The 23,475-nt window shown below is 44.3% G+C and overlaps 1 long non-coding RNA gene across 4 annotated transcripts in view; it reads left to right on the top strand.

The window, feature by feature from the left end:
• LOC134929197 (uncharacterized) overlaps window positions 1-21,965 on the top strand; it is an 82,247-nt gene extending 60,282 nt beyond the window's left edge. For all 4 annotated transcript variants that reach the window (XR_010178369.1, XR_010178370.1, XR_010178368.1 and 1 more), the window contains one exon: window positions 21,443-21,965. This is a non-coding gene — a long non-coding RNA (uncharacterized LOC134929197). The remainder of the gene's footprint in view (window positions 1-21,442) is intronic.
• The last annotated feature ends 1,510 nt before the right edge of the window (window positions 21,966-23,475 follow it).

Genomic DNA, 23,475 nt, shown 5'->3' with positions numbered 1-23,475 from the left:
GATTTGTGTGAATGTACACACACTTTGTTTAATGCACAAAGTTATACAAAATTTTGTCTTAAATAACCTTCAGGCTGTGTGTATAAGGTGTATACGTAACATAAATGCATTCTGTGCTTATAATTAGGTCCCATCACCATGATATCATTATGGTATGCAATTATTCCAAAATACGGAAAAATCCGATATCCAAAATACCTCTGGTCCCAAGGATTTTGGATAAGGGATACTCAACCTGTATACATTACTTCTCACAGTAGTGCCCCTCATCCACATAAAATCATACTGAATTGCTCCTTATTCACATTACACCACACCATATTGCTCTTTATTCTCATTACACCACACCATATTGCTCCTTATTCACATTACACCACACCATATTGCTCTTTATTCACATTACACCACACAATAGTGCCCTTTCTATACGTTAACCCACACAGTAGAGCACCTTATACACATAATGCCACACATTGGTAATGCATTTATACACATAATACCACACAGTAATGCCCCTTACACATATGACACACATTATTAATGTCCTTATACACATTATGCCAACCCTTATTAAGGCCCTTATACACATAATTTCCCTTACACATATGCCGCACATTGTTAATGCCCTTATACACATAATGACACACATAGTGCCCCTTACACATATGTTACACATTATTAATGCCCTTATACAAATAATGACACATATAGTTCCTGGCGTGAGTCAACTGGCAGCTCTGCAAACGTCGGGTGCCTATTTTTTATGAAAATGCATCTTATTTGCATTGCTATGTGGCTAGGATGCACAAGCAGCTTCTGCTGATTAAAATATATGCAGCATGCCTATATACTGTATGCGACTGTGGCCGTATCTGCATACGAAATGCTTCACACAGAATATAGGCATGCTGCATATCATTTTTATCAGCAGAAGCTGATTGTGCCCCTAGGCATACCAGATGCCCTAGGAAATTGATTAGTTTGCCTATGCCTAAGGCCGGCTCTGACTCAAGGTGTTCTACTTCTGCTTCTGCTTTGCCAACAGAATGAAAACAAAACAAAATGTCTAGCTCTCTCTTTCGTGGATGTTAACTAATATGATTTTTAAAAGGACAAAACAGGTCTATGTTGACCAGCTACATACCTCCCAACATGACCCTTTCAAGAAGGGACAAAATTCTCTGCTCCTGGATTTTTCTCTTCAGTTATGATAGCCGACACCTGGAAAGGGTCATGTTGGGATGTATTCAGCTAGCACTGCATACAGTGTCGGAATGGGGCATGAATGACCCACTAGGGTAATTCAGTGGTAGGAGCCCATGTTTAGGGGTGTGGCCTGTCTCCAGAGTGGATGTGGCCAGCCACCACATTGGTTTGCCTAACCGTTTGAGAATGCATAGACTGGGCACTTTTTGACAAATATAAACAGTAAATACTTCTAGTGCATTCATGATAACGTATTAGATTAATAGCAACAATGCACTGTAGAAAATATACCATAGGCCTGTGCAGTATAAGGTAATATATGTATAATGTATTCAAGTTCACAGTCCGAAACCTGATCCCTAGAGGAGGAGTAGATGGGGACCCCAGGAGTTTCCCCTGTACACCTGTGGGCCAGTCCAACCCTGACTGCACAATATAACTAACAATATTATAAAACAATTGGTTGTATATAATTAAGAAAAAAACCTAAAATAAATGTACAGTATGATTTATACATTTCAGTTCCACTGAACATGTACTAGCTTCCAAGCCAGCTCAGATGGTGGATATCTGCAAGATTTGACTTATACCCTATTCAGACCAAAACGTCTGAAATTCCCAATTTTTACCTGGCATTTCAGTGCTGGGTCGCTTTGCCGGACACAGCCTGACCCCCCTTTCACACAGAGAAGCAAATTACCGGGTGAAACAGTTCTACCTGGTAATTTGCAGATCAACGCGGGTATTTCTACTGTGTGAAAGGGTCAACCCAGGTCAAAATTCCACGGTCCCTGACCATAGTAAATTTCTTGGGTCGTATTCCTGGGAATTTCAACCCGGGTTGACCCTTTCACACAGAAAACGACCCTGATTGACCCGGCAAAATACTAGTGATGAGCGGGTTCGGTTCCTCGGAATCCGAACCCCCCCGAACTTCACCCTTTTTACACGGGTCCGAGGCATACTCGGATTCTCCCGTATGGCTCGGTTAACCCGAGCGCCCCCGAACGTCATCATCCCGCTGTCGGATTCTCGCGAGATTCGGATTCTATATAAGGAGCCGCGCGTCACCGCCATTTTTCACTCGTGCATTGGAAATGATAGTGAGAGGACGTGGCTGGTGTCCTCTCACTTTGTTTCAGGGGGCTGCAGTGCAAATATCTTTATTCTGGGGACCAGCAGTATTATAGGAGGAGTACAGTGCAGAGTTTTGCTGACCAGTGACCACCATTATTATACGTTGTCTGCCTGAAAAACGCTCCATATCTGTGCTCAGTGTACTGCATATATCTGTGCTCACACTGCTTTATTGTGGGGACTGGGGACCAGCAGTATTATATAGGAGGAGTACAGTGCAGAGTTTTGCTGACCAGTGACCACCAGTATACGTTGTCTGCCTGAAAAACGCTCCATATCTGTGCTCAGTGTGCTGCATATATCTGTGCTCACACTGCTTTATTGTGGGGACTGGGGACCAGCAGTATTATATAGGAGGAGTACAGTGCAGAGTTTTGCTGACCAGTGACCACCAGTATTATACGTTCTCTGCCTGAAAAACGCTCCATATCTGTGCTCAGTGTGCTGCATATATCTGTGCTCACACTGCTTTATTGTGGGGACTGGGGACCAGCAGTATTATATAGGAGGAGTACAGTGCAGAGTTTTTCTGACCAGTGACCACCAGTATTATACGTTCTCTGCCTGCAAAACGCTCCATATCTGTGCTCAGTGTGCTGCATATATCTGTGCTCACACTGCTTTATTGTGGGGACTGGGGACCAGCAGTATTATATAGGAGGAGTACAGTGCAGAGTTTTGCTGACCAGTGACCACCAGTATTATACGTTCTCTGCCTGAAAAACGCTCCATATCTGTGCTCAGTGTGCTGCATATATCTGTGCTCACACTGCTTTATTGTGGGGACTGGGGACCAGCAGTATTATATAGGAGGAGTACAGTGCAGAGTTTTGCTGACCAGTGACCACCAGTATTATACGTTCTCTGCCTGAAAAACGCTCCATATCTGGGCTGCATTGTAGTATATAGTAGGCGTACAGTGCATAATTTTGCTGACCACCAGTATATAATATATAGGAGTACGGTACAGAAGGCCACTGCTCTACCTACCTCTGTGTCGTCAAGTATACTATACATCCATACCTGTGGTGCATTTCAGTTTTGCACAGTTTGCTGACCACCAGTATATAATATATAGCAGTTTGGTACAGTAGGCCACTGCTCTACCTACCTCTGTGTCGTCAAGTGTACTATCCATCCATACCTGTGGTGCATTTCAGTTTTGCACAGTTTGCTGACCACCAGTATATAATATATAGCAGTACGGTACAGTAGGCCACTGCTCTACCTACCTCTGTGTCGTCAAGTATACTATCCATCCATACCTGTGGTGCATTTCAGTTTTGCACAGTTTGGTGACCCCCAGTATATAATATATAGCAGTACGGTACAGTAGGCCACTGCTCTACCTACCTATGTGTCGTCAAGTATACTATGCATCCATACCTGTGGTGCATTTCAGTTTTGCACAGTTTGCTGACCCCAGTATATAATATATAGCAGTACGGTACAGTAGGCCACTGCTCTACCTACCTCTGTGTCGTCAAGTATACTATCCATCCATACCTGTGGTGCATTTCAGTTTTGCACAGTTTGCTGACCCCCAGTATATAATATATAGCAGTACTGTACAGTAGGCCACTGCTCTACCTACCTCTGTGTCGTCAAGTATACTATCCATCCATACCTGTGGTGCATTTCAGTTTTGCACAGTTTGCTGACCACCAGTATATAATATATAGCAGTACGGTACAGTAGGCCACTGCTCTACCTACCTCTGTGTCGTCAAGTATACTATCCATCCATACCTGTGGTGCATTTCAGTTTTGCACAGTTTGCTGACCACCAGTATATAATATATAGCAGTACGGTACAGTAGGCCACTGCTCTACCTACCTCTGTGACGTCAAGTATACTATCCATCCATACCTGTGGTGCATTTCAGTTTTGCACAGTTTGCTGACCACCAGTATATAATATATAGCAGTACGGTACAGTAGGCCACTGCTCTACCTACCTCTGTGTCGTCAAGTATACTATCCATCCATACCTGTGGTGCATTTCAGTTTTGCACAGATTGCTGACCACCAGTATATAATATATAGCAGTACGGTACAGTAGGCCACTGCTCTACCTACCTCTGTGTCGTCAAGTATACTATCCATCCATACCTGTGGTGCATTTCAGTTGTGCGCAGTATATATAGTAGTAGGCCATTGCTATTGATACTGGCATATAATTCCACACATTAAAAAATGGAGAACAAAAATGTGGAGGGTAAAATAGGGAAAGATCAAGATCCACTTCCACCTCATGCTGAAGCTGCTGCCACTAGTCATGGCCGAGACGATGAAATGCCATCAACGTCGTCTGCCAAGGCCGATGCCCAATGTCATAGTAGAGAGCATGTAAAGTCCAAAAAACAAAAGTTCAGTAAAATGACCCAAAAATCAAAATTAAAAGCGTCTGAGGAGAAGCGTAAACTTGCCAATATGCCATTTACGACACGGAGTGGCAAGGAACGGCTGAGGCCCTGGCCTATGTTCATGGCTAGTGGTTCAGCTTCACATGAGGATGGAAGCACTCATCCTCTCGCTAGAAAAATGAAAAGACTTAAGCTGACAAAAGCACAGCAAAGAACTGTGCGTTCTTCTAAATCACAAATCCCCAAGGAGAGTCCAATTGTGTCGGTTGCGATGCCTGACCTTCCCAACACTGGACGGGAAGAGGTGGCGCCTTCCACCATTTGCACGCCCCCTGCAAGTGCTGGAAGGAGCACCCGCAGTCCAGTTCCTGATAGTCAAATTGAAGATGTCACTGTTGAAGTACACCAGGATGAGGATATGGGTGTTGCTGGCGCTGAGGAGGAAATTGACAAGGAGGATTCTGATGGTGAGGTGGTTTGTTTAAGTCAGGCACCCGGGGAGACACCTGTTGACCGTGGGACGAATATGGCCATTGACATGCCTGGTCAAATTACAAAAAAAAATCACCTCTTCGGTGTGGAATTATTTTAACACAAATGCGGACAACAGGTGTCAAGCCGTGTGTTGCCTTTGTCAAGCTGTAATAAGTAGGGGTAAGGACGTTAACCACCTCGGAACATCCTCTCTTATACGTCACCTGCAGCGCATTCATCATAAGTCAGTGACAAGTTCAAAAACTTTGGATGACAGCAGAAGCAGTCCACTGACCACTAAATCCCTTCCTCTTGTAACCAAGGTCCTGCAAACCACACCACCAACTCCCTCAGTGTCAATTTCCTCCTTACACAGGAAAGCCAATAGTCCTGCAGGCCATGTCACTGGCAAGTCTGACGAGTCCTCTACTGCCTGGGATTCCTCCGATGCATCCTTGAGTGTAACGCCTACTGCTGCTGGCGCTGCTGTTGTTGCTGCTGGGAGTCGATCGTCATCCCAGAGGGGAAGTCGGAAGACCACTTGTACTACTTCCAGTAAGCAATTGACTGTCCAACAGTCCTTTGCGAGGAAGATGAAATATCACAGCAGTCATCCTGCTGCAAATCGGATAACTCAGGCCTTGACAGCCTGGGCGGTGAGAAACGTGTTTCCGTTATCCACCGTTAATTCACAGGCAACTACAGACTTGATTGAGGTACTGTGTCCCCGGTACCAAATACCATCTAGGTTCCATTTCTCTAGGCAGGCGATACCGAAAATGTACACAGACCTCAGAAAAAGAGTCACCAGTGTCCTAAAAAATGCAGTTGTACCCAATGTCCACTTAACCACGGACATGTGGACAAGTGGAGCAGGGCAGACTCAGGACTATATGACTGTGACAGCCCACTGGGTAGATGTTTTGCCTCCCGCAGCAAGAACAGCAGCGGAGGCACCAGTAGCAGCATCTCGCAAACGCCAACTCGTTCCTAGGCAGGCTACGCTTTGTATCACCACTTTCCAGAAGAGGCACACAGCTGACAACCTCTTACGGAAACTGAGGAACATCATCGCAGAATGACTTACCCCAAATGTACTCTCCTGGGGATTTGTGACATCGGACAACGCCAGCAATATTGTGCGTGCATTACATCTGGGCAAATTCCAGCACGTCCCATGTTTTGCACATACATTGAATTTGGTGGTGCAGAATTATTTAAAAAACGACAGGGGCGTGCAAGAGATGCTGTCGGTAGCCGAAGAATTGCGGGCCACTTTCGGCATTCAGCCACCGCCTGCCGAAGACTGGAGCACCAGCAAACAGTCCTGAACCTGCCCTGTCATCATCTGAAGCTAGAGGTGGTAACGAGGTGGAATTCAACTCTCTATATGCTTCAGAGGATGGAGGAGCAGCAAAAGGCCATTCAAGCCTATACATCTGCCTACGATATAGGTAAAGGAGGGGGAATGCACCTGACTCAAGCGCAGTGGAGAATGATTTCAACGTTGTGCAAGGTTCTGCAACCCTTTGAACTTGCCACACGTGAAGTCAGTTCAGACACTGCCAGCCTGAGTCAGGTCATTCCCCTCATCAGGCTTTTGCAGAAGAAGCTGGAGACATTGAAGGAGGAGCTAAAACAGAGCGATTCCGCTAGGCATGTGGGACTTGTGGATGGAGTCCTTAATTCGCTTAACCAGGATTCAAGGGTGGTCAATCTGTTGAAATCAGAGCACTACATTTTGGCCACGTGCTCGATCCTAGATTTAAAACCTACGTTGTATCTCTCTTTCCGGCAGACACAAGTCTGCAGAGGTTCAAAGACCTGCTGGTGAGAAAAATGTTAACTCAGGCGAAACGTGACCCGTCAACAGCTCCTCCTTCACATTCTCCCGCAACTGGGGCTGCAAGGAAAAGGATAAGAATTACGAGCCCACCCGCTGGCAGTGATGCACGGCAGTCAGGAGCGAGTGCTGACATCTGGTCCGGCCTGAAGGACCTGCCAACGATTACTGACATGTCGTCTACTGTCACTGCATATGATTCTGTCACCATTGAAAGAATGGTGGAGGATTATATGAGTGACCGCATCCAAGTAGGCACGTCAGACAGTCCGTACGTATACTGGCAGGAAAAAGAGGCAATTTGGAGGCCCTTGCAGAAACTGGCTTTATTTTACCTAAGTTGCCCCCCATCCAGTGTGTACTCCGAAAGAGTGATTAGTGCAGCCGCTCATCTTGTCAGCAATCGGCGTACAAGGTTACTTCCAGAAAATGTGGAGAAGATGATGTTCATCAAAATGAACTATAATCAATTCCTCCGTGGAGACATTTACCAGCAATTGCCTCCAGAAAGTACACAGGGACCTGAGATGGTGGATTCCAGTGAGGACGAATTAATAATCTGTGAGGAGGGGGATGTACACAGTGAAAGGGGTGAGGAATCGGACGATGAGGAGGAGGTGGACATCTTGCCTCTGTAGAGCCAGTTTGTGCAAGGAGAGATTGATTGCTTCTTTTTTGGTGGGGGCCCAAACCAACCAGTCATTTCAGTCACAGTTGTGTGGCAGACCCTGTCGCTGAAATGATGGGTTTGTTAAAGTGTGCATGTCCTGTTTATACAACATAAGGGTGGGTGGGAGGGCCCAAAGACAATTCCATCTTGCACCTCTTTTTTCTTTCATTTTTCTTTGCATCATGTGCTGTTTGGGGACTATTTTTTTGAAGTGCCATCCTGCCTGACACTGCAGTGCCACTCCTAGATGGGCCAGGTGTTTGTGTCTGCCACTTGTGTCGCTTAGCTTAGCCATCCAGCGACCACAGTGCACCTCTTTTTTTCTTTGCATCATGTGCTGTTTGGGGACTACTTTTTAAATCGACCATCCTGTCTGACACTGCAGTGCCACTCCTAGATGGGGCAGGTGTTTGTGTCGGCCACTTGGGTTGCTTAGCTTAGTCATCCAACGACCTCGGTGCAAATTTTAGGAATAAAAATAATATTGTGAGGTGTTCAGAATAGACTGGAAATGAGTGGAAATTATGGTTATTGAGGTTAATAATACTATGGGATCAAAATGACCCCCAAATTCTATGATTTAAGCTGTTTTTGAGGGTATATTGTAAAAAACACCCGAATCCAAAACACATCCGAATCCGACAAAAAATTTTCAGGGAGGTTTTGCCAAAACGCGTCCGAATAAAAAACACGGCCGCGGAACCGAATCCAAAACCAAAACACAAAACCCGAAAAATGTCCGGTGCACATCACTACAAAATACCAAGTAGAGACCTCTGTGTGAAAGGAGCATCAGCAAAGTAGTAACTTAACTCATATTACTCTGGTTCAGCATTCCTGAAGCAGGTAATTTTTCTAATTTTCAGAAATATGGACCATTAATGTTTGGTTTTTTTAAGTATTTCTAAGACACATCCAAGTGACCGGGGTCGTGATACTAAATAATCTCCACAATCACTGAGCAGTGCCTATTTCTGCTTTTTTATTTTGGACTATTTTCTTATAGTAATAAATTATGTTCTGTGAAAGTCAACTTTATGTTCTTCATTTATAGTCGCCATTTTGTAACACTAGCAGCCATTTTCTGATACTTATACTGTATGTTATTAATGAACCCATCTGCTTTAACTACATGACTGGCAAGGACAAGACAAGGAATGTGCAATTCAGAGAAAAAAACTTCTTTCCCTTGAAACGGTTTCAAGGATGATATGTTGACATTCTTGTACCAGTCTGTACCAAAACAAGGGACAGCTAGCAGATGCAGTTTCTTATCTTAGTGCGAGACAGAATATCCAATGGGAGGGCTTGTTGTGGGATGTAATGGAACCAATGTAAGTCGATGTAACTCAAAGCCTATATTACTGTAGCTGAAACTGATGCACTAAAGAGAATAATCTGAAACCACTCCATTGCATGTGTGATTATTCTCCCACAATTGATCGATGACTTCTGATTCCTGACACATATATTTGAGCTCAGGCTGGGCCAGTCCTGGTCCAGCAAGAACCAGATGCGACAACAGGGAGGTAAATGTGTGGCTTAGAGACTGGTGTAGAAAGGAGGGGTTTGTGTTCTTGGAACACTGGGCGGACTTCTCAGTCAGGTGCCATCTTTTTTGTCGTGATGGATTGCACCTGAACGAGGAGGGAGCTGTGGTGCTGGGGGGTAGGATGGTTAGAAGCTTGGAGGCACTTTTAAACTAGGAGCCCTGGGGGGAGGGTTTAACTAGAATCTACAGGACAAACAGAGAGAACAGTAAAGATCGGGGTAGTGAACAATTTGGGGGAGGAGAAGGGGGGAGCGAAAGATCAGCAGGCAAGGTCAAGGGTATCTGCATGGGTATTGACACGGGAATTACTGACACAGGTATTGCCCAATATATTCCAAATGTATTACCTACGGAAGAGTATTGCACAACAATATGGTATATAGAAAAGGAAGTCCATAGCATAAGGGAAGATACTAACATCAGGGGGTGGGATATAGAAAGACTTATTATGTCAAATAGTGATAGTAGTGAGGAAGGTGGTATTAAGTATGATGGGGTGGAAATGGAGGGAGGAGAATAACAATCGGTAAGAGTAATTCTAGAAAGAGACTTGTTAAATATAGATAAGATACCATTAAAACAAACCATCAAGGGAAATACTAAGCTAAAATTTAAGCTTGCGAATGCAAGAAGCCTATCAGGTAAAATAGGAGAATTGGAATGTCTTGTATCAAAGTTTCAATACAATATTATAGGTATTACGGAAACATGGTGGGACGACTCTCACGACTGGGTGGCGTTTTTGGAGGGTTATTCTCTTTTTAGGAGGGATAGGGCTACAAAAAGGGGAGGAGGGGTATGTCTCTTTGTTAAACCAGCTCTTAAACCATGCTTAATAGATTCTATTTACAAGGGGATTGGAGATAACGTGGAGTCGCTATGGGTTGAGATCACAAGTGAGGGCACTGAAGCAAAGAAACTAGTCATTGGCACATGCTACAAGCAACCGGATATTAGCGTACATGAGGAGGAACAACTCTTACAGCAAATTGAAAAAGCAGCAGGAATGGGGACATCCTAGTGTTAGGAGACTTTAACTATCCTGATATAAATTGGAGGAACAATTCATGTTTAAAAACTAGGAGCAGCAGGTTTTTACATACATTGAAGTATCAATTCTTGACTCAATTAGTCAAGGACCCAACTAGAGGTAAAACTATTCTGGACCTAGTTATTACCAATAATGTGGACATTATATCAAACACTAAAGTTGGGGACACCTTGGGAAACAGCGATCACTATATGATCACTTTCGACATCAGCTTCAAGAAACATAGCTATAAGGGAGTAACCAAAACATTCAACTTTAGAAAAGCTAACTTCAATATGCTGAGTCGGGCACTAAACGGCATTGACTGGGAAGAGATGTTTCATGGCAAGGACACTTTAGAAATGTGGGATGCTTTAAAAGGGTTGCTTGAAAGCAATATTCACAAATCCATTCCAATGAGCAGTAAATGCAGGAGTACTAAACACAAACCAATGTGGCTTAATAAGGAGGTCAAAGAAGCAATGGCTAATAAGAGGTGTGCTTTCAAAACATTTAAATCTAATGGAGGGGAGGAGTCATTCCGGTTTTACAAGGAATGCAATAAAAGAAGCAAAAAAGTAATAAGAGCAGCTAAAATTGCAAATGAAAAGCAAATCGCTATAGAGAGTAAAACCAATCCTAAAAAGTTTTATAAATATATAAACAGTAAAAGGTTGAAGAAGGAGAACGTGGGCCCATTTAAAGATGAATTGGGAGCTTTGACAAATGATGACAAATTAAAAGCAGAAATATTGAACACATTTTTTTCCTTAGTATTCACCAGGGAGGATGCGCAGGTGACAGTAGTGCTTAACGACAGTGAAGGTAATGACTCTTGGCTAGTCCTGGAGAGACTAATCAAAATAAAAAAATAAAGTTTAGTAAATCACCAGGCCCAGACGGTTTTCATCCGAGGGTTATTATGGAGTTTAGGACACAGCTAGCAAAACCCCTATATTTGATTTTCAATAGTTCAATTAGATCAGGCATGGTACCAAAGGATTGGCGCATAGCTGAGGTAGTGCCTTTATTTAAAAAGGGAACTAAAAATAATCCTGGAAACTATAGACCAGTTAGTTTAACCTCTATAGTGGGTAAAATATTAGAACGCATTTTGAGGGATAGCATGAAGGATCATCTACAGGCAACTAAGTTTATTAGCAAAAGTCAGCATGGGTTTGTAAGGAACAGATCATGTCAAACCAACTTAATTAGCTTCTATGAGGAAGTGAGCGAGAATCTTGACCAGGGAAAAGCAGTGGACGTGGTTTACTTAGATTTCGCGAAAGCCTTCGATACAGTGCCTCATAGGAGACTGGTCCACAAATTAAAGGAACTTGGCCTAGGAAATACTATTTGTACATGGATAAGTAATTGGCTGGATAACAGGGTACAACGAGTAGTGGTCAATGGGATGTTCTCCAGCTGGGCACCAGTAGTCAGTGGAATACCACAAGGGTCAGTTCTTGGCCAACTGCTGTTTACTATATTTATCAATGATCTAGGAATAGGCCTGGAAAGCACAGTGTCAATCTTTGCAGACGATACTAAACTGTGTAAGGTAATTAATTCAGAAACCGATATAGAGTCTCTACAGAATGACTTAGTTAAACTGGAAATCTGGGCGTCTAAATGGAAAATGAGGTTCAATATAGAAAAATGCAAAGTTATGCATTTTGGGACAAAAAACACACCCTCATCCTACACTCTAGATGGAGAAAATATAGGGGTAACTATGGTTGAAAAATATTTGGGGGTGCTCACAGATAATAGGTTTAATAACAGTACACAATGTCAAACTGCAGCAAAGAAGGCAAGTAAAGGGGCATAGAGACAAAGGACGAGGATGTAATCCTGCAGTTGTACAAATCATTGGTACGTCCGCACCTGGAATATTGTGTTCTGTTCTGGGCACCATATTATAAAAAAGATATCGGGGAACTAGAAAGAGTTCAAAGGCGAGCTACTAAATTGATTAAAGGGTTAGAGTCGCTGGAATACGAGGAGAGGCTTACTAGGCTAAATATGTACACACTAGAAAAGAGGAGACTAAGAGGAGACATTATTAATATCTTCAAATATTTAAAGGGTCATTACAAGGAGCTAGCAGCGGATTTGTTTATTAAAAGAAATCTGTATAGGACGCGTGGGCACTCACTGAGGCTAGAAGAGAGAAAATTCCGTACACAATGTAGGAAAGGGTTTTTCACGGTAAGAGCAATAAACATTTGGAACTCACTGCCGGAGATGGTAATAATGGCAGACTCTGTAAATGCATTTAAAAATGGATTGGACCAAGTTCTAACTGGAAAACGTATCCAGGGCTTTAGCATTTAGCATATTGACATTAAAATTATCTAGGAATCATTGCTATCAATCGGAACTAAACCATTAATTCAGCAGGCACATTATAATATGAACAGATTAACGCAGAATACAGGTTAAACCCGAGGGGCATTTTGCCTCTTTTCAACCTCACTGACTATGTAACTATATAACTCGGAGATTCCCGATCTCCGGGATATCCTAGAGCAGTGTTGGACTGGGGCATGTAGGGCCCACCGGGGAAATGGAGTGGTAAGGGCCCATGTTTAGGGGTGTGGCCAGTCTGCAGAGGGTGTGTGGCCTGACACCTTATTGGTTTGACTAAACATTAGAGAGTGCAACATCTGGGCCCCTTCATAAATATATACAGTAATTCAGCTGCTGCATGCATGATAATGTACCAGATCAATAACAGATTAATAACAGCAATGCACTGTAGAAAATACACCATAGTCCAGTATAAGGTAACATATGTATAATGTATAATTCAAGTGCACAGTCTGGAACCTGATCCTTAGAGCAGGAGGTGGGCCCCCAGGAAGTGGGGCCCACCGGTGGTTTCCCCTGTACTCCTGTGGGCCAGTCCAAGCCTGTCCAAGAGGCTGAGCTGAGGACAGATAACCCTGTACTGACCCAGAAGACCAGACGTCTACCATACCCAGGTAAGTAGTAGTGATGAGCGGGTTCGGTTCCTCGGAATCCGAACCCGCCCGAACTTCAGCTTTTTTTACACGGATCCCAGCGACTCGGATCTTCCCGCCTTGCTCGGTTAACCCGAGCGCGCCCGAACGTCATCATGACGCTGTCGGATTCTCGCGAGGCTCGGATTCTATCGCGAGACTCGGATTCTATATAAGGAGCCGCGCGTCGCCGCCATTTTACACGTGCATTGAGATTGATAGTGAGAGGACGTGGCTGGCGTCCTCTCCGTTTAGAGAAGAAATAGATAGGAGAGTGAGAGTGAGACAGTGACACTTCATTTACTGGAGCTTAGGAGGAGTACTCAGACAGAGAGTGCAGAATTTTGCTGATAGTATTAGTTAGTTATACTAGTGACTGACCAGTGACCACCAGTGCAGTTTTATATTATTTAATATAATCCGTTCTCTGCCTGAAAAAACGATACACAGTGACTCAGTCACATACCATATCTGTGCTCAGCCCAGTGTGCTGCTGCATCATCTATGTATAATATCTGACTGTGCTCACACAGCTTAATTGTGGGGGAGACTGGGGAGCAGTTAGGTTATAGCAGGAGCCAGGAGTACATATTAAAATTAAACAGTGCACACTTTTTTTCTGCAGGAGTGCCACTGCCAGTGTGACTGACCAGTGACCTGACCACCAGTATATAGTATACTATATTGTATTGTGAATGTCTGCCTGTAAAAGTTAAACACACGTCGTGTGACTTGTGTGGTGTTTTTTTATTCTATAAAATAAAAAACTCATTCTGCTGACAGACAGTGTCCAGCAGGTCCGTCATTATATAATATATACCTGTCCGGCTGCAGTAGTGATATATATATATATATTTTTTATATCATTATTTATCATCCAGTCGCAGCAGACACAGTACGGTAGTTCACGGCTGTAGCTACCTCTGTGTCGGCACTCGGCAGTCCATCCATAATTGTATACCACCTACCCGTGGTTTTTTTTTTCTTTCTTCTTTATACATACTACGTCTCATTATCATCCAGTCTATATTAGCAGCAGACACAGTACAGTACGGTAGTCCACGGCTGTAGCTACCTCTGTGTCGGCACTCGGCAGCCCGTCCATAATTGTATACCACCTACCCGTGGTTTTTTTTTCTTTCTTCTTTATACATACTACATCTCATTATCAACCAGTCTATATTAGCAGCAGACACAGTACGGTAGTCCACGGCTGTAGCTACCTCTGTGTCGGCACTCGGCAGTCCATCCATAATTGTATACCACCTACCCGTGGTTTTTTTTCTTTCTTCTTTATACATACTACATCTCATTATCATCCAGTCTATATTAGCAGCAGACACAGTACAGTACGGTAGTCCACGGCTGTAGCTACCTCTGTGTCGGCACTCGGCAGTCCATCCATAATTGTATACCACCTACCCGTGGTTTTTTTTCTTTCTTCTTTATACATACATACTACATCTCTTTATCAACCAGTCTATATTAGCAGCAGACACAGTACGGTAGTCCACGGCTGTAGCTACCTCTGTGTCGGCACTCGGCAGTCCATCCATAATTGTATACCACCTACCCGTGGTTTTTTTTTCTTTCTTCTTTATACATACATACTACATCTCTTTATCAACCAGTCTATATTAGCAGCAGACACAGTACGGTAGTCCACGGCTGTAGCTACCTCTGTGTCGGCACTCGGCAGTCCGTCCATAATTGTATACCACCTACCCGTGGTTTTTTTTTCTTTCTTCTTTATACATACATACTACATCTCTTTATCAACCAGTCTATATTAGCAGCAGACACAGTACGGTAGTCCACGGCTGTAGCTACCTCTGTGTCGGCACTCGGCAGTCCATCCATAATTGTATACTAGTATCCATCCATCTCCATTGTTTACCTGAGGTGCCTTTTTGTTGTGCCTATTAAAATATGGAGAACAAAAATGTTGAGGTTCCAAAATTAGGGAAAGATCAAGATCCACTTCCACCTCGTGCTGAAGCTGCTGCCACTAGTCATGGCCAAGACGATGAAATGCCAGCAACGTCGTCTGCCAAGGCCGATGCCCAATGGCATAGTACAGAGCATGTCAAATCCAAAACACCAAATATCAGTAAAAAAAGGACTCCAAAACCTAAAATAAAATTGTCGGAGGAGAAGCGTAAACTTGCCAATATGCCATTTACCACACGGAGTGGCAAGGAACGGCTGAGGCCCTGGCACATATTCATGGCTAGTGGTTCAGCTTCACATGAGGATGGAGGCTCTCAGCCTCTCGCTAGAAAAATGAAAAGACTCAAGCTGGCAAAAGCAGTAGCACCGCAAAGAACTGTGCGTTCTTCGAAATCCCAAATCCACAAGGAGAGTCCAATTGTGTCGGTTGCGATGCCTGACCTTCCCAACACTGGACGTGAAGAGCATGCGCCTTCCACCATTTGCACGCCCCCTGCAAGTGCTGGAAGGAGCACCCGCAGTCCAGTTCCTGATAGTCAGATTGAAGATGTCAGTGTTGAAGTACACCAGGATGAGGAGGATATGGGTGTTGCTGGCGCTGGGGAGGAAATTGACCAGGAGGATTCTGATGGTGAGGTGGTTTGTTTAAGTCAGGCACCCGGGGAGACACCTGTTGTCCGTGGGAGGAATATGGCCGTTGACATGCCTGGTGAAAATACCAAAAAAATCAGCTCTTCGGTGTGGAAGTATTTCACCAGAAATGCGGACAACATTTGTCAAGCCGTGTGTTCCCTTTGTCAAGCTGTAATAAGTAGGGGTAAGGACGTTAACCACCTCGGAACATCCTCCCTTATACGTCACCTGCAGCGCATTCATAATAAGTCAGTGACAAGTTCAAAAACTTTGGCCGACAGCGGAAGCAGTCCACTGACCAGTAAATCCCTTCCTCTTGTAACCAAGCTCACGCAAACCACCCACCAACTCCCTCAGTGTCAATTTCCTCCTTCCCCAGGAATGCCAATAGTCCTGCAGGCCATGTCACTGGCAATTCTGACGAGTCCTCTCCTGCCTGGGATTCCTCCGATGCATCCTTGCGTGTAACGCTTACTGCTGCTGGCGCTGCTGTTGTTGCTGCTGGGAGTCGATGGTCATCCCAGAGGGGAAGTCGTAAGCCCACTTGTACTACTTCCAGTAAGCAATTGACTGTCCAACAGTCCTTTGCGAGGAAGATGAAATATCACAGCAGTCATCCTGCTGCAAAGCGGATAACTGAGGCCTTGACAACTATGTTGGTGTTAGACGTGCGTCCGGTATCCGCCGTTAGTTCACAGGGAACTAGACAATTTATTGAAGCAGTGTGCCCCCGTTACCAAATACCATCTAGGTTCCACTTCTCTAGGCAGGCGATACCGAGAATGTACACGGACATCAGAAAAAGACTCACCAGTGTCCTAAAAAATGCAGTTGTACCCAATGTCCACTTAACCACGGACATGTGGACAAGTGGAGCAGGACAGGGTCAGGACTATATGACTGTGACAGCCCACTGGGTAGATGTATGGACTCCCGCCGCAAGAACAGCAGCGGCGGCACCAGTAGCAGCATCTCGCAAACGCCAACTCTTTCCTAGGCAGGCTACGCTTTGTATCACCGCTTTCCAGAATACGCACACAAATGAAAACCTCTTACGGCAACTGAGGAAGATCATCGCGGAATGGCTTACCCCAATTGGACTCTCCTGTGGATTTGTGGCATCGGACAACGCCAGCAATATTGTGTGTGCATTAAATATGGGCAAATTCCAGCACGTCCCATGTTTTGCACATACCTTGAATTTGGTGGTGCAGAATTTTTTTTAAAACGACAGGGGCATGCAAGAGATGCTGTCGGTGGCCAGAAGAATTGCGGGACACTTTCGGCGTACAGGCACCACGTACAGAAGACTGGAGCACCACCAAAAACTACTGAACCTGTCCTGCCATCATCTGAAGCAAGAAGTGGTAACGAGGTGGAATTCAACCCTCTATATGCTTCAGAGGTTGGAGGAGCAGCAAAAGGCCATTCAAGCCTATACAATTGAGCACGATATAGGAGGTGGAATGCACCTGTCTCAAGTGCAGTGGAGAATGATTTCAACGTTGTGCAAGGTTCTGATGCCCTTTGAACTTGCCACACGTGAAGTCAGTTCAGACACTGCCAGCCTGAGTCAGGTCATTCCCCTCATCAGGCTTTTGCAGAAGAAGCTGGAGACATTGAAGGAGGAGCTAACACGGAGCGATTCCGCTAGGCATGTGGGACTTGTGGATGGAGCCCTTAATTCGCTTAACAAGGATTCACGGGTGGTCAATCTGTTGAAATCAGAGCACTACATTTTGGCCACCGTGCTCGATCCTAGATTTAAAACCTACCTTGGATCTCTCTTTCCAGCAGACACAAGTCTGCTGGGGTTGAAAGACCTGCTGGTGAGAAAATTGTCAAGTCAAGCGGAACGCGACCTGTCAACATCTCCTCCTTCACATTCTCCCGCAACTGGGGGTGCGAGGAAAAGGCTCAGAATTCCGAGCCCACCCGCTGGCGGTGATGCAGGGCAGTCTGGAGCGACTGCTGATGCTGACATCTGGTCCGGTCTGAAGGACCTGACAACAATTACGGACATGTCGTCTACTGTCACTGCATATGATTCTCTCAACATTGAAAGAATGGTGGAGGATTATATGAGTGACCGCATCCAAGTAGGCACGTCACACAGTCCGTACTTATACTGGCAGGAAAAAGAGGCAATTTGGAGGCCCTTGCACAAACTGGCTTTATTCTACCTAAGTTGCCCTCCCACAAGTGTGTACTCCGAAAGAGTGTTTAGTGCCGCCGCTCACCTTGTCAGCAATCGGCGTACGAGGTTACATCCAGAAAATGTGGGGAAGATGATGTTCATTAAAATGAATTATAATCAATTCCTCCGCGGAGACATTGACCAGCAGCAATTGCCTCCACAAAGTACACAGGGAGCTGAGATGGTGGATTCCAGTGGGGACGAATTGATAATCTGTGAGGAGGGGGATGTACACGGTGATATATCGGAGGATGATGATGAGGTGGACATCTTGCCTCTGTAGAGCCAGTTTGTGCAAGGAGAGATTAATTGCTTCTTTTTTTGGGGGGGTCCAAACCAACCCGTCATATCAGTCACAGTCGTGTGGCAGACCCTGTCACTGAAATGATGGGTTGGTTAAAGTGTGCATGTCCTGTTTATACAACATAAGGGTGGGTGGGAGGGCCCAAGGACAATTCCATCTTGCACCTCTTTTTTCTTTTATTTTTCTTTGCGTCATGTGCTGTTTGGGGAGGGTTTTTTGGAAGGGCCATCCTGCGTGACACTGCAGTGCCACTCCTAGATGGGCCCGGTGTTTGTGTCGGCCACTAGGGTCGCTTATCTTACTCACACAGTCAGCTACCTCATTGCGCCTCTTTTTTTCTTTGCGGCATGTGCTGTTTGGGGAGGTTTTTTTGGAAGGGACATCCTGCGTGACACTGCAGTGACACTCCTAGATGGGCCCGGTGTTTGTGTCGGCCACTAGGGTCGCTTATCTTACTCACACAGTCAGCTACCTCATTGCGCCTCTTTTTTTCTTTGCGTCATGTGCTGTTTGGGGAGGGTTTTTTGGAAGGGACATCCTGCGTGACACTGCAGTGCCACTCCTAGATGGGCCCGGTGTTTGTGTCGGCCACTAGGGTCGCTTATCTTACTCACACAGTCAGCTACCTCATTGCGCCTCTTTTTTTCTTTGCGTCATGTGCTGTTTGGGGAGGGTTTTTTGGAAGGGCCATCCTGCGTGACACTGCAGTGCCACTCCTAGATGGGCCCGGTGTTTGTGTCGGCCACTAGGGTCGCTTATCTTACTCACACAGTCAGCTACCTCATTGCGCCTCTTTTTTTCTTTGCGTCATGTGCTGTTTGGGGAGGGTTTTTTGGAAGGGACACCCTGCGTGACACTGCAGTGCCACTCCTAGATGGGCCCGGTGTTTGTGTCGGCCACTAGGGTCGCTTATCTTACTCACACAGCGACCTCGGTGCAAATTTTAGGACTAAAAATAATATTGTGAGGTGTGAGGTATTCAGAATAGACTGAAAATGAGTGTAAATTATGGTTTTTGAGGTTAATAATACTTTGGGATCAAAATGACCCCCAAATTCTATGATTTAAGCTGTTTTTTAGGGTTTTTTGAAAAAAACACCCGAATCCAAAACACACCCGAATCCGACAAAAAAAATTCGGTGAGGTTTTGCCAAAACGCGGTCGAACCCAAAACACGGCCGCGGAACCGAACCCAAAACCAAAACACAAAACCCGAAAAATTTCCGGCGCTCATCTCTAGTAAGTAGTTTTCTACTCAGGTTGACCTCTTGTTATTTGGTTCAGTTACTGTCTGTCTGAAGTGTCAGGTACTACAGGTATCTATATGTCTCAGGACTCGAGTACACCTAAAATTGTTTGTTTTATGTTGTTTTTTATTGTATGGTTCCACCCCATAGAAACTGCAGAGATTTAAATTGTTCTACATGTACATGTGTCATTATATTACAACATAGTGGCCTGGAACAAGTGCATAGTCCCACCTTATGTGGCATAATTGCAGAAAAGACTGAATGCTGGGGGTATATCAGAGACAAGATCTAAATTGGTTAAAGAAAGGCAAAAGTGATTATTTACTCACTGTAGGCTGTCACATTAACAAAGACTACCTACAGAGCAGAATTGGAGAAACTTGCTCTCAGATAACAGACACTCTGCCTAAAAACATACATGGCAAACTGTCCCTACATATCTGCCCAACCTTAAGAAGGGCTCATCACTCTTTAGTCCCAGATTTTGTCAAGAGAGACGTATTAAATGGCACTGAATTTGCTATTATATAAGTAGTAAACACAGACACCTGATACCCTTTTTAAAAATACAAAGAAGGACATTATGTCCAAGGAAGTGTCAGTATGGGAAATTCTTACAGCAAATATAGACTTGACAACAATTTCCCCCTGGAGATAATGCGTATGATTTTAGGAACAGGGGGAATAGAGGGAATGGAGGGCCTGTTTAAAATGTCCGGAATTAGCAAAGAAGGCATGTTAAATCCCTTAAAATTGCAGCAAATGCAGAAGGGATACAGCAATTATATTAAAACACATAACCTTGAGGATAAACTGCTGAATTGGATAAGAGTCACAGAGTCTATACTTTATGAAAAGGAGGAGGCAGAATTGGAGGAGGCATTGAGAGGGATATCTTTGTTAGATTATCCTGATTATCCCACTCTCCCAGTAAAATCCAATGACCATAGATGTAAATGTCCCAAACGTGACTGTGGTTTTTGTAATGCAGCAGAGGACCTGTCATGTATAAAATGTGGCACACACTGGAATGAGACCTGTCGTGTCTGTAAAAGCACTGGTTTTTCACCTAGCTTGCCACTCACCTCAGTAACAACCAGGTTGAAAGCCTCAGGTCTCACAAGTACATTTGTAAGCCACAAAAAGCATTCTTGGTGCTGTGAGTGCCGTAAAATACAATACTGGAGCACCAAAATTTATTTGAAGTGTAAAACTTCCAGGTCCGAAAGGACAATGCCAAACCCAATAGCCCCAACATCCCCACCGCCATCATATGAAGGGCTGTTCTCAGAGGCATATGTCCCAGCCCCAAACATAGCGACATATCCTGTGTTTACCCAGGTGACCTCAGGGGTGGCAGCCAGTGCGGGACAGCAAGCCCTACCGGACCCACAGGTCAGATGCTATAAGCCGTGGTCACCTTCTGACCAAATGTCCCTATTAAAGGAAATCCCAGACATAAAAACCACCCCAATGGGTTTTGTTAGACGATTCACACACATTACTTTTACAGTGCCACATGGATGGATCTTGACCAAATGGCTAAAGCCTCAGCAGGTAGCTATGTTTTCAAATCAAATAGCAGCTGAAGACTTAAAGGAAGAATTTAGGAAGGAGCATGATATTGATCCCTGGGAGGGGTCAAATGAGGGATGGTTTTCTTGGTTGAATCCGGCTAACTGGTTTCAAGGCTTTGGCGGATGGATGTCCGATATATTGTCATTGATTGCGAAAGGATTAGCATTGCTTGTAATCATTTTTATTGTTGTAAAAATTGCTATTTTACTGGTTAAGAGATTACTTACACTTGATTGTTGTTTCTCTAGGGAAACTGAACCTAAGAAGCTTATGTTTGCTGGCACATGCGATCATATTGGAGAAGAGCTCATCTATTACCAACCAGTGGATGATTTCTATGAGACATGCAGTATTTGTGGAAGAAACTTTGCACAAGGAGATGGAAGAACATATGGACAATGCAGAACAATTGTTGACTCCCTTAGTTATGAAAATATCTTTTCACAGGCAGACTAGGTCACTCATCCACAGGGGGGATCTTACATGTGATTTCTGTAGCAGGAGTCATACGTATCTGCAGCTGTACACTGGACAACATGAGGACCCGGCCCTAGAAAGGCAGAAGGGGGAATAGATAGGTTAATTAATTAAAAGAAGGGAGTTGAGAAAGTCAACTTTATGTTCTTCATTTATAGTTGCCATTTTGTAACACTAGCAGCCATTTTCGTAGACTGTATGTTATTAATGAACCCATCTGCTTTAACTACATGACTGGTAAGGACAAGACAAGGAATGTGAAATTCAGAGAAAATAAACTTCTTTCCCTTGAAACAGTTTCAAGGATGATATGTTGACATTTTTGTACCAGTCTGAACCAAAACAAGGGACAGCTAGCAGATGCAGTTTCGTATCTTAGTGGTAGGCAGAATATCTAATGGGACGGCTTGTTGGGGGATGTAATGGAACCAATGTAATTCAATGTAACTCAAGGCCTATATAATTGTAACTGAAACTGATGCACTAAAGAGAATCATCTGAAATCACTCCATTGCATGTGTGATTAGTCTCCCACGATCGATCGATAACTTCTGATTCCTGACACATATATTTGAGCTCGGGCTGGGCCAGTCCAGGTCCAGCAAGAACCAGATACAACAACTCCTATAAGCAAAATGACTAGAAATACTTAAACCACGAGTTTGATTCATGGCTGCATACCATTATACCACAAACATGCTTGGGGCTTGGTAACCACTGAAGTTTGATCTAATTACAAACTGATTGGTAATTTTCAGGCATATCTAGTATTAATAACATTGAAAGATAGAACCGATGATAGCCACTTTCAAAACAAGAATGCTGGGTGAAATTCCATAAAAGAAACACAACAGTCCGATATAGCGGATTGGAATAATATATGTTGGGTACATCGTCTATTGTGTACCCATGATATGAGCGCTCCTGTGGGTCATTAGCAGTGATGTACTGGCCCACAGGGGCACAGGAAAAGCCCCGGTGGGCCCCTCTGCCCCCCCCCCCTTCAGGGATCAGATTCCAGACTATGCACTTGAATTATACATTATACATATGTTACCTTATACTGTACAGGACTATGGTGTATTTTCTATAGTGCATTGCTGTTATTAATCTGGTACATTGTCATGCATGCACCAGCAGTATTTACCATATAAATAAATGAAGTGACCCAGACCATGCACTCTCTAATGGTTAGCCAAACCTCTGTGGTGGCTGGTCACAACCCCCGTGGAGAGTGGCCACACCCCTAAACATGGACCCCTACCACTGCATCTCCCCCGGTGGGCCCTTCATGCTCCAGTCCGACACTGGTCATTAGCAACCTCGCCCGTCGATCCTGATGGTATATGTTGCTAAGGATTTCATGCAGCAGAATGCAGCATGTCACGTGTCGTCCCACGTCAGACCTGGCGGGTCCCGTTGCCAGCGATGTTGTGCTGGGTACACATCATCTAGTGTGTACCCAGGTCCCAGCCTAATTCCTGTTCCTGGTGGGTATGTATCAAGCCTCGGGGAGAGATAAAATGTAAAAGTTGCCCAAAGTAAACGATCAACTTGTAACTGTCAATTCATAGGCTGTGTTAGATAAATGATGTTTTCTGCAGTTACTGTTGTTCTTTTAATACTGGGTTCCGAGTAACCTTTGGATGCTAGAAATTAAAGAAAAATGCTCTCATGAAAAGAATAAGAAACTGCTTCTCACTCCCTGCCACCTAAAAAAGCAGACATGCAGGGTTACTTGAAATGCTCTTTAGCCAATAGGAGAGAATCTGAGTTTGAAAAGTGAAAGTTAGAAGTTTGATGT

Source organism: Pseudophryne corroboree, chromosome 5, assembly GCF_028390025.1.
Source record: "Pseudophryne corroboree isolate aPseCor3 chromosome 5, aPseCor3.hap2, whole genome shotgun sequence".
Classification (NCBI taxonomy): domain Eukaryota; kingdom Metazoa; phylum Chordata; class Amphibia; order Anura; family Myobatrachidae; genus Pseudophryne; species Pseudophryne corroboree.
This window is presented reverse-complemented; position numbering and strand designations above follow the sequence as displayed.